General features: G+C 39.9%; 1 long non-coding RNA gene across 1 annotated transcript; it reads right to left on the bottom strand.

The window, feature by feature from the left end:
* Nucleotides 1–7360: 7360 nt before the first annotated feature.
* LOC140804832 (uncharacterized) lies at nt 7361–10273 on the bottom strand. Its single transcript, XR_012112209.1, has 2 exons — nt 9976–10273; nt 7361–7593 (listed from the first exon to the last, which is right to left on the bottom strand). It is a non-coding gene; the product is annotated as an uncharacterized lncRNA (long non-coding RNA).
* Between the last annotated feature and the right edge of the window lie 800 nt (nt 10274–11073).

The raw sequence follows: 11073 nt of genomic DNA on the forward strand, positions 1-11073 counted from the left end.
CTAGCCAACACAAGCCCCATCCGAACATTTCACCCTAGATCACCCAACAACCTCAACCATTCTGTGACTCCAGCTTCTAGTTCCCTTAGTCCTCATTGTGTGAATCCTCTTATCACTCTATATCTAGCAGCCCCCTTGCAAAAGAGCCAAGAAAAATGTGAGGACACAACACATGAATGCAAAAATCGTGCCAAAACTTGCATCAAAACGAGTTTTCATGCTAGCCAAAAATAACCCTCATATATTGCATGTAAAACAACAATAATATGTCATGAATGAAGATGAAAAGATGATACAAGCGTGCCTTGATGATTTTGTGACCAAAAGCTTGAAGAAAAACGCGTCGAGGAAGCACCGGAGGAGCGGGGAGGAACTTTCTTAAGAAAAAATATGAAGGAGCCAACCTTGCTGCTGAGAATTTACGTGGAGAGGTTGATGAAGGTGGGGTGGGCGGCCGAGAGCTTTTGGATTGGGTTTAGGGTAAATTACACTAGGTTAGGTTAATATAATAATTTAATAATGGGCCTTAATTAACTTTTAAAAGGATTAAAAATGATTTTGAGCCCATCTAGAAATAAAACAACCATCAAGCCCAATAACACTCCCGAAAAATATATTTCGTTTGGTACGTTTTTGAAAATATCGCCCGAGCCCTCAAAAAGTACTCAGAATCGTTAAACTTTGCGTATCGGTTAAAAATACGACCAGGCGAGTATAAATACCCACCAAGACCCATTTTTTAAAAACACTCATAAAACAACTCATATTAGTTAATTAAAATTAATCATGTAATAAAAATAATTTTCCTGATAATCCCCGATCTTCGTTTCTCGATCAAGCGCGAAATGTAATTAGAAACCCTACTCATGAAAACCATGCATTAAATGATAAAAATCAATAAACACCTATTTTAAATAAAACCCTAGATCGCATGTATTCATGTTACAAAATTTAAATTTCTTGGACCTTATTTAGAAAAATGGGTCTTGACAGGTATTTTTCCTCGCCTGGTCTTGTTTTTAATCGATACACAAATTTTAATGATTCCGAGGACTTTTTGAGGGCTCGGACGATATTTTAAAAAATGTACCAAAACGAAATATATTTTTCGGGAGTGTTATTGGGCTTGATGGGTTTGTTTTATTGCTAGATGGGCTCAAAATCATTTTTAATCCTTTTAAAAGTTAATTAAGGGCCCATTATTACATTATTATATTAACCTAACTCAATGTAATTTACCCTAACCCCAATCCAAAAGCTCTCGGCCGCCCACTCCACCTTCATCAACCTCTCCACGTAAATTCTTAGCATCAAGGTCGGCTCCTTCACGTTTTCTTCTCAAGCAAGTTCCTCCTCGCTCCTCCAGTGCTTCCCCGACGCGTTTCTTCAAGCTTTTGGTCACAAAATCATCAAGGCACGCTTGTATCATCTTCTCCTCTTCATTCACGCCATATGATTGTTGTTTTATATTTAATGTATGAGGATTTTTTTCGGCTAGCATGAAAAATCATGTTTTGGCATGATTTTTGAATTCATGTGTTGTGTCCTCACGTTTTCTTGGCTGTTTTGCAAGGGGGCCACTAGATATAAAGTGATAAGGGGCTGCACACGATGAGGACTAAGGGAACTAGAAGCTGGAGTCACGGCATGGTTGAGTGTTGGGTGATCTAGAGTGAAATGTTTGGATGGGGCTTGTGTTGGCTAGGTCGGTGAACCGATGGTGCAAGGGCGACTCCAAACCGTGAACCAGACTTTGGTGGGTTTGAACCGTGGTCTGGAAAGGCTCGAACATGACTTGGATTAGGTTAGAGGCCGCTTGAGCGAGGGGCACTCTTGTTGGCTCAGGTGTGCTTCAAGTGGAGCCAGGGGATTCATGCATCGTGTGGGCTGCATGGGGCAGCAAAACTCGGTCGGCTAGGTCCAGTAGGGCCTGGTCTCAGTCCTAGGTGGTCTGGTTTGGGTGTGGTAGGGGCGGTGATCGAGCTAGAGTCGTTAGTTGCACCTAGGGTTTCGAATAAGAGTTGCAGAAAATTCCAGCAACTTCTCGGGATCGATCGAGGGTCTTAGGTGGTCTGGAATTATTGGTTTAGGGGCTGCTCTAGTAGAGTTGGAAAAAATTTGGTTATGTTTCAGGTCGATTCGAGTTAAAAACCGGGACATCGGTCCAAGTTTTAAAACGAATCGGTTAAGTTTTGAAACGGGCGTGAGTGTACGTCTAAGAAATAATTTTTATATGTTTTTGGGATGTTTTAGGGAGTTTGGTAAACTTCGGGTTGAAATTTAGAGGTCCAGGGGTAAAACGGTCATTCTGGGTTTCTAGGGGCAAAATGGTCAGATGTATAGGGTAAAACGGTCATTCTGGGTTTCAAGGGGCAAAATGCTCATTTTGCACCTGGGTGAGTTTTTAGTCTTGACAGCGCCCTGAACACAAATCTATCATGTTTTTACATGTTGATGCATCGTGTATATGATTTTTTAAAATTTTTAAAAATACGATGCATGCTTGGTTTTAGGGAAAAATTACATATATGCATGTTTTTATTAAGTGATGAATATTGTGACACGTTTTGAAGGATGGAAGTTGGTTGTGACTAATACGATAATATGAGATATTATGAGCTGAGGCCAAGGCTCAGTGGACGGGTAATGCTGTCGCTGATGTCCGCGCCACCGGGTACCACGGTTATATTTTATATGGATCCATCGAATAGATCTAATACGATAAAGCTGATACGAAAGTCATAACTAATGAACTGAATTCAATTTAAAGAAAATATATACGTATATGATGATATGTTGAGACATGTTTTGACACGTTATGATTTTATAAGACACATTTGCGTTTATACTTTTAAGTTCATGAAAGGTATGTTGATTACAGTATTTTTTACCGTTGTGTGCTATGTATATGTATTTGTTATTATCGGTTCAGGTGTATTGAGTCTTTAGTCTCACTAGACGTGTGTGATGTAGGTGAGCATTTGGATGAGGAGACTGGAGGTGCCGAACTCCGAGTAGGCAGAGCTGGATGTGCGCACACTACCCGAGGACCAAACTTTTCCACACATCATGTTTTTATGAGCTTTGAGTAGACATGATCATTTTTATACGTTATTATGCTATGAGGTGGATTTTTAGTAATTTACTCGTTTTAAATTCTTTCATGCATGGTTAAGGGCCGAGATGGCACGTTTTTAGTCTACAGTATTTTATTTGTTGATTGTCTACGATTATTTTTAAATGACAAATTATTTCAATAGGGTTGCATGTATGCAAACTTTTAAAATGTTTATTTTCGAAAAATGTGAGCTTTACAAAAAAAAAATTTAGCAGCATTTTAAATTAGTAGACGTCACAGTTGGTATCAGAGCAAGGGTCCTATATAGGGTTGTGCCACCGCCAAATTCCGCAGCTCAGTCTTCACGCCTCAAGTCTGTAAGCTTTTATGTTTTAAATGTTTTAAATGATTTACTGCTACCACCTGAATGTTTACATGATATGCGTTTTACGATGATTTACGCACCGCATGTTTAGCTACTTTCATGGTTAAATGTTTTAAAAACTAAATTAAATTGCATGATGGGTTACGTTTAGATTTGGACTGTATTCAGATATCATGCCTCCCAGACGCTCCCCCAGTACAAATAGATAGGACGATATTCCTAGAGGAGGCAGAGGCCTTCCACCACCACCACCTCCGATAGATGCAGATACCTGTGTACTGGAGGGTATGGCTAGGCTATTAGAGCAGGTGCAGCAGGCTCCCAGACCTTAGACCGATATTTTTGAGCAGTTTAGACGGCTCAACCAGAAGGAGTTCGGGGGTACCACTGATCCATCTTGGCAGAGGGATGGAGTCGAACGTTGGAGCTACATTTTGAGTACTGCAGATGAGAGATGGCGACCGGGCCAGGTGCGCCACTTATATGTTGAGGGATGATGCATCCCTATGGTGGGAAGGAGACGCTCATGCCGTGGACTTGACTACTCTCACTTGGGACATTTCTACGGCAAGTATTTCCCAGCTGATGTCAGGGGCTGCCTGATGAGGGAGTTCATGAGTATTCTACAGAGGGACTTATCTGTGGCGGAGTTTATCTAGAAGTTTGACAAGGGTTGCCATTTTGTGCCCATGATTGCTAGAGATGTTGCTCAGAAACTGAGGCATTTTATAGACGTTCTAAGACCCACCTTGTGTCAGAATGTTATGTTGATGAGACCGGCGAGCTATGACGAGGCCATTGTCTGTGCTTATCAGGCGGAGCAGGCGCTTTGAGACATTGATTTTGAGATGGATCATAAGAGACATCAGACTGCCCAGCTCCCAGCCGCAGAAAAAGCAGTTTACAGGGCCACCAAGGCAGAAGGGGAAGCAAAAGCCCCAAGGACGGGTTAGGAGGCCCCAACAGCAGAGACCACACAGCTCCAACGGTGTCTAAGCTAGAGGACCGTCAGCCATGCACGCAGTGCAACATGGTCCACCTCGGCAAGTGTTTATGGAGGACCTACAAATGCTTCAATTGCGGGCAGGAGGGTCACAAAGCGGCAGAATGCCCTCGAAAAAGGGCTCCACTACTGGCCGAGAATATGTGATGCATGCCGAGGAGACCGAGGTAGAGCCAGATTCGACGCTGATTACTGGTAGCCCTTATGTTTAAGATTTTAATTTATCGCTTGATTACTTGGTTTATATGTTTATTATGAGATTTAATTTATGGGTTGTTAACATAGAAGAAATTAGGAGGCATGCTCTACCAAGTTGGATCTAAGGAGTTAATTGCATGATTTGAGAAATTTAAGGACCCGAGTATAACAACTGATAATATGAGGACCTAATAGCTAAATCGATATTTTTAGGGGAGTATTTTCGAAACTTTTGAATTTTTGGAAATTTAAATTCTAACTTTCGTGAATGTTAAGATTTGTGGGGTTTTAAATTCGAAAATGTGGAGGGGCCAAAGTGTAATTTTTGAAACTTTAAGGGCTAAACGTAAATTCCAAAATTTTTGAGGAATACTTGGGTTAACTGTAATTTTTTGAGGATTTTGGGATAAATGCTAGTAAGAAATTTCTTAATTTTCAATGTGATCAGATTTGATGGTGTGTTTTATTGTAGGAAGGGTATATATTTCATGTGTAGCCACGCATGCAATGCTAGATTCAGGAGCTACATATTGGTTTATATCTGAATCTTTCGTCAAACGACTAGGAATCATACCAGTGATGATAGATTCAGGATTCAGCGTATCGATTCCATCCAAGGATCAGATTTCACTTCTCAGATAGTGAAGGGATTGGAGCTTCGGTTACATAAATATACGCTGCAGACAGATTTTATAGTTATACCGTTGCCGGAGTTTGACATTATTTTGGGTATGGACTGGCTTTCATTGAATGGATCTATTATAGACTTTTGACAGAGATCAGTATCTGTCCGACCGCCCAGCGGTAAGCCATTTTATTTGAGGTAGCCAGACACCAGCAGTTGCCGCACGTCATTTCCTACATGTGTGCGAGGAAGCTTATTAGGAGAGGCGGTCGGGCATTTTTGGCCAGCATTGTATCGTTGTCAAAGCCAGTCATCAAAGGCTAGAGGATGTGGATGTAGTCAGAGAGTTCTCCGGTGTTTTCCCTGACGATGTTTCAGGCATTCCACCAGACAGAGAGGTGGACTCTTCTATTGAGCTAATGCTAGGTACAGTGCCGATTTCTAAGGCACCCTACCATCTAGCACATGCCGATATGTAAGAAATGAAAGATCAAATACATGATTTGCTAGATAAGGGATTCATTCGCCTTAGCTTTTCTCCATGGGCCACGTCGGTACTATTCGTTAAAAAGAAGAATGATAGCATGAGGCTTTGCATTGACTACCGAGAGCTGAACAGGGTCACAGTCAAGAACAAATATCCATTGCCGAGAATTGAGGATTTGTTTGATTAGCTTCAGAGAGCATCGGTATTTTCGAAGATAAATCTTCGGTCCGGATACCATCAGCTGAAGATGAGAGAGTCTGACGTGCATAAGACAGCCTTCCGGATGGTTTATGGGCACTATGAGTTTTTAATGATGCCCTTCAGTTTGACGAACGCGCCAGTGATCTCCATGGATCTCATGAAACGCATGTTTTATCCATAATTGGACCAGTTAGTAATAATTTTCATTGAAGATATCCTGATCTATTGGAAGAGCAGATAGGAGCACAGTCATAATCTAAGGACCGTACTGTAGATTTTACAAGTTCAATAAGTTCGAGTTTTGGCTTGACAGATTGGCATTCTTGGGCCACATTATATCTCGGGATGGTATTGAGGTCGACAGCAGTAAGGTCGAAGCAGTCAGAGATTGGCCAGTTCCTAGGAGCGTGACATAGATCCGTGGCTTCTTGGGATTGGCTGGGTACTACAGGAAATCCATTCAGGGCTTCTCTTTTATCGCAGTATCTATGACCGCCTTGACGAACAAAAATGCCAAGTTTATCTAGGGATCAGAGTGTCAGGAGAGCTATCACAAAATGAAGCTAGCATTGACCACAACACTAGTTCTAGCTATGCCATTAGGGTAGAGAGATTTCGTGGTTTACACAGATGCTTTGAAGCTCGGTTTGGGAGTGGTTCTGATGCTGCATGACAGAGTTATAGCCTACGTGTCCAGACAGCTGAAGGTCAATGAGAAGAATTATCCGACTCATGTCCTCGAGCTAGCAGCAGTGTTATTTGCCCTGAAGATTTGGAGACGCTATCTGTATGGGGAGAAGTGCAGGATTTGCACTGATCACAAGATTCTGAAGTACTTCTTCACACAGAAAGAGCTGAACATGAGACAGAGGAGATGGCTGGAGCTAGTGAAGGATTATCACTTTGACATTAGCTACCATCCGGTAAGGCTAATGTGGTTGCAGACGCTCTGACCAGAAAGCACGCACTGATTGCTCATTTGTCGGTACAGAGACCGCTACAGGCGGAGATTCAGAGATTTGAGCTTGCAGTATATGCCAAGGGCGATGCCCCAAACCTTGCTACTCTGACAATACATCCGACATTGAGAGACAGAATTCGGGCAGGAAGAATTTTGACGAGCAGTTGCAGAACTGTAGATAGAGGGACGAGGCTAAGGGCCAGAGACTATACACAGTTTTGGACAGCATAGTTAGATATAGGGACTGTCTATGTGTAACGTCTCACTCATTTTTAAAATTCTACTGGATATTTTTTTTAAAAAATAAAAGCTCGCATTTTCGAAATAACATTTAAAAATGATCTTAAATATTCGACCATAAAAATAGCGTCGTTTAAAAATAATCAAACTCATCCTTTAAAATAATAATATTTATTTTAACATAAAAATAGGCATGCTGTCGTACTGAAAATATCATTTAAAAATACTCATAAGCATTTGCCAATAAAAATTATAATGGGAAATAAGCGAGTAAAAATCCTAACATCCAAATCATAAACGTGGAAAATTTTCATCTCCTCTCAATATCATAAAATCATAAATGCGCGGAAAACGTGTGGTCCTCGGGTCGTGTCACCGCACCAGTTCTGACTACTCAGAGTTCGGCACCTCCAGTCTCCTCATCATTAAGCTCACCTGCATCACACACGCCTAGTGAGCCTAAAGATTCAACACACCTATACCAGGAATAACAAGTACATATACGTAGCACACAGCAGTGAAAAATATCATACTCAATATATCTTTTCATGAACTTAAAAGCATTCGTGTCTGCAGTAAAAATCATATATGTAAACGTATCCTTTCAAAACATGGTAATAATCATAGCATGTCATCTCATGTCATCATATACGTAAACGTGTCGTGTAAAAATCATATCGTGTAAAATCATATCATCTCATGTTATCATATACGTTCGTGTCGTGTAAAATCATATCGTATTAAAATCATGTCATCTCATGTCATCATATACGTATACGTGTCGTATAAAATCATATCGTGTAAAATCATGTCATTTCATGTCATCATATACGTATACATTTTCTTTTTAATTGAATTCAGTTCATTAGCTGTGACTTTCGTATCATCATGTCATCATGTCAGTCGATGGATCCATCTACGTATAACCACAGTACTGGGCGGCGGGGACACCAGCGACACTCTCACCCGTCAACTGGGCCTTGGCCTATCATATCATGTCAATGGAAATACGATCTTCGGGCTCCCTCTGGGGCCTTCTCCCGTAAACAGGCTCCCTCTGGGGCCTTTTCCCTCACGATATCTCCAATCATATCATCATGTCATCGTGTCATCGTATTAGTCACAACTAAATCACTTCCTTCAAAACGTGTCATCATATTCATCACTTAATAAAATCATGCATATACGTAATTTTTCCTTTAAACCAAGCATGCAACGTATTTATCGTAATTACATAAAAATCATGAACGTGATGCATAAACATTTAAATCATATTAAGATGTGCTCAGGGCGCTGCCAAGACCAAAATCTCACCTCGGGTGCAAAATGTCCATTTTGCCCCTGGAAACCCCAAAAATGACCGTTTTGCCCTTAGACGTAAAATTTCATGTTTGTGACCTTTTCTTAATTCCATTGACTCTAACATGTCCCAAAGAATTATTTAAGCCTACAAGAATTTCTCATATTTTTATTTGGCTTAAATAGATGACTTTTAAATTAATCCTTAAATATAATATAACATCTTAATGCGTTTTAATCCCGAATTAAACCAAACCTTAGCATAAAATTCCCAAATTAAAAACTTAGACTTCTAATAATTATTTGAACTTAAATATAATTTTCCATAATTTTATTAAGCCTAAATCTATGCGTTTCAATTAATTCTTTAATTAATGTTTCGTACGGCGATTAAATCCCGGATAAATCCAAATCTCCTTATTTTGCTCTGAAAATTACCAAACTCCTAAAAATATCCCAAAACATATTTAAAATCATTCTTAGACGTAAATTCGAGTCCATTTCATAAATTAACCAATTCTTTTTAAAACTTGGACCGGAGTCCCGATTTTAACCCGAATCGAACCGAAACTTAACCGAATTATCCCCAACTTTTTACCATACCTAATACACATCTAAAAACTCTTAAAAACCCCAAAACCAGATCCTAAAACCATCGAATCAGGAGCCAGCGAGCTGCTGGAATTCTCAGCACCCACTTTGTATAATCATCTTCCAACACATGGCCCCAACTCATAAATGTTTTAGTCCTAGCTTCTCCAGCACTTGATTGATCGTTATTGCTCACCATTAGGACTCTAATGAACCTCCTAAACTAAGCTTAAACGAGTCCCATAATTCCTGCACAAGCCACGTACAGAAACTTTCAAACCAAACCCACATAAATTTATATCTTAACTATTTTGGTTCTTGCTTCTCTAACACTTAACCGAACTTTATGGTGCACCATTAGGGACCCTAATGAACCCTGCTGGACTCACTAGACACGAGCCTACAACCCCACGACAGCTACACCAGGCCTACAGCCCCTTGCAACTCACACAACCCTTGTTCCTCACGTAGTGCTCTCTATCATCACTCCATTCCCAACGCTCAAGCGACTCTCCTCCTCGTCCCAGCTGTGTTCAAACCTCCCTTGACCGTGGTTCAGACCCCTCACGATCTGTTCCAGGTTTCGGGATGCCCTTGCACAGCCGAGACCGAACCCATCCTCGATCTAGCCCTTAAGCATGCACTAGCGCCCGAAGGAACGGCTTTTCCCTGCATAGACCTGAACCGAGACTCTCTCAGGTTATTCTAACATAACCCTCGACATGAACAGATCCTTATGACCCGAGATCGGCAGCCCCTTGCACCCAAACATCAAACACGTGATTTAAATGCATAAAATACGGTTTTTCATGAATAAGACGAAGCATAAACGAAGCAACAACGGGTTTAAACATTTTTCATATGCGAGCACACATGTAACAGCATATAATGGCGTGAATGATGCAGAAAGAAGGATACAAAGCGTGCCTTTGATGTTTGATGAACAAAAACGAGACGAGGGAGACACCGGGAGAGTTTTAACGCAAGAACAAGCCAAGGTCGAAGCTCCTTGATGTTGCTGCTGAAAGAAAACGAGAGAATGGAGATACTTAGCGTGCCTTGGTGAAAGTTCTTGGACAATGATAGAGGAGCCAACCACCGAAGAGAGACTCTTTGCTTGAAGGAGAAATGGTACCACCGAAAGCTTTGAAGCAGCAAGTCACTAGAAAGTTGATGATTGGAGGGAAGTGTCGGTTGGTGTTTTTCAAGAATAAAGGCTGGTGGGAGTGAGGGTGTCGGCTATTATGAGGTGGGGTAGTTTAGGTTTAGTTTAAGTGTAGTTTAGGTTAATTAAAATATGTGCTAATGACCCTCAATTAAAATAAAAAGGTTTTAAGATGAATAAGCTTAAAAATATGTCCATTAAATCTAAACACACTCCCGAAAAATATTTCGTATTGGAAAGTTTTTGAAATTATTAACCGAACCCTCAAAAATTCTCCCAATTCGATAAAATTTATGTATCGTTAAAAATTAAAATTATACGGATAAAAATATCCAATAAATTCTAATTCATGAAAAACATCTTTAAACAATCTTATATTAATTAATAAAAATTAATTGTGTAATAAAATAATTTTTCCTGAAAATTCTCCGGTATCCGATCCTCGTTTGAGCGCGAAATGAAATTTAAAAATCTATAATGCATGAACGTTTTAAATTTCATGAAATAAATCCTATTATGCAATAATAATGTATAAAAATAATTTGACACAATTTAATAAAATAAACATGCATTTTATGCTTTAAAATAATTTAATTTAATAACGAAGAAATTTAATAATTTGCATGCATGTGGTTCATGTGGACTTTTAAATTTTCGGGACGTTACAATCTCCCCCCCTTAAATTGAATTTCGTCCCCGAAATTCGTTTATCCTCGATAAACAAAAAGTTTAGACTCTTAATTCTAGAATCCCAATATTCCACGCTTCCACTGCGCTACTCTGATAAAATAAATGTTAAGATGTCCTTACATCCTCAATCCTAATAATATTTGCCTGCCAAAATTCTCGATTTCGAATCA

Source organism: Primulina eburnea, chromosome 11, assembly GCF_022965805.1.
Source record: "Primulina eburnea isolate SZY01 chromosome 11, ASM2296580v1, whole genome shotgun sequence".
Lineage (NCBI taxonomy): Eukaryota > Viridiplantae > Streptophyta > Magnoliopsida > Lamiales > Gesneriaceae > Primulina > Primulina eburnea.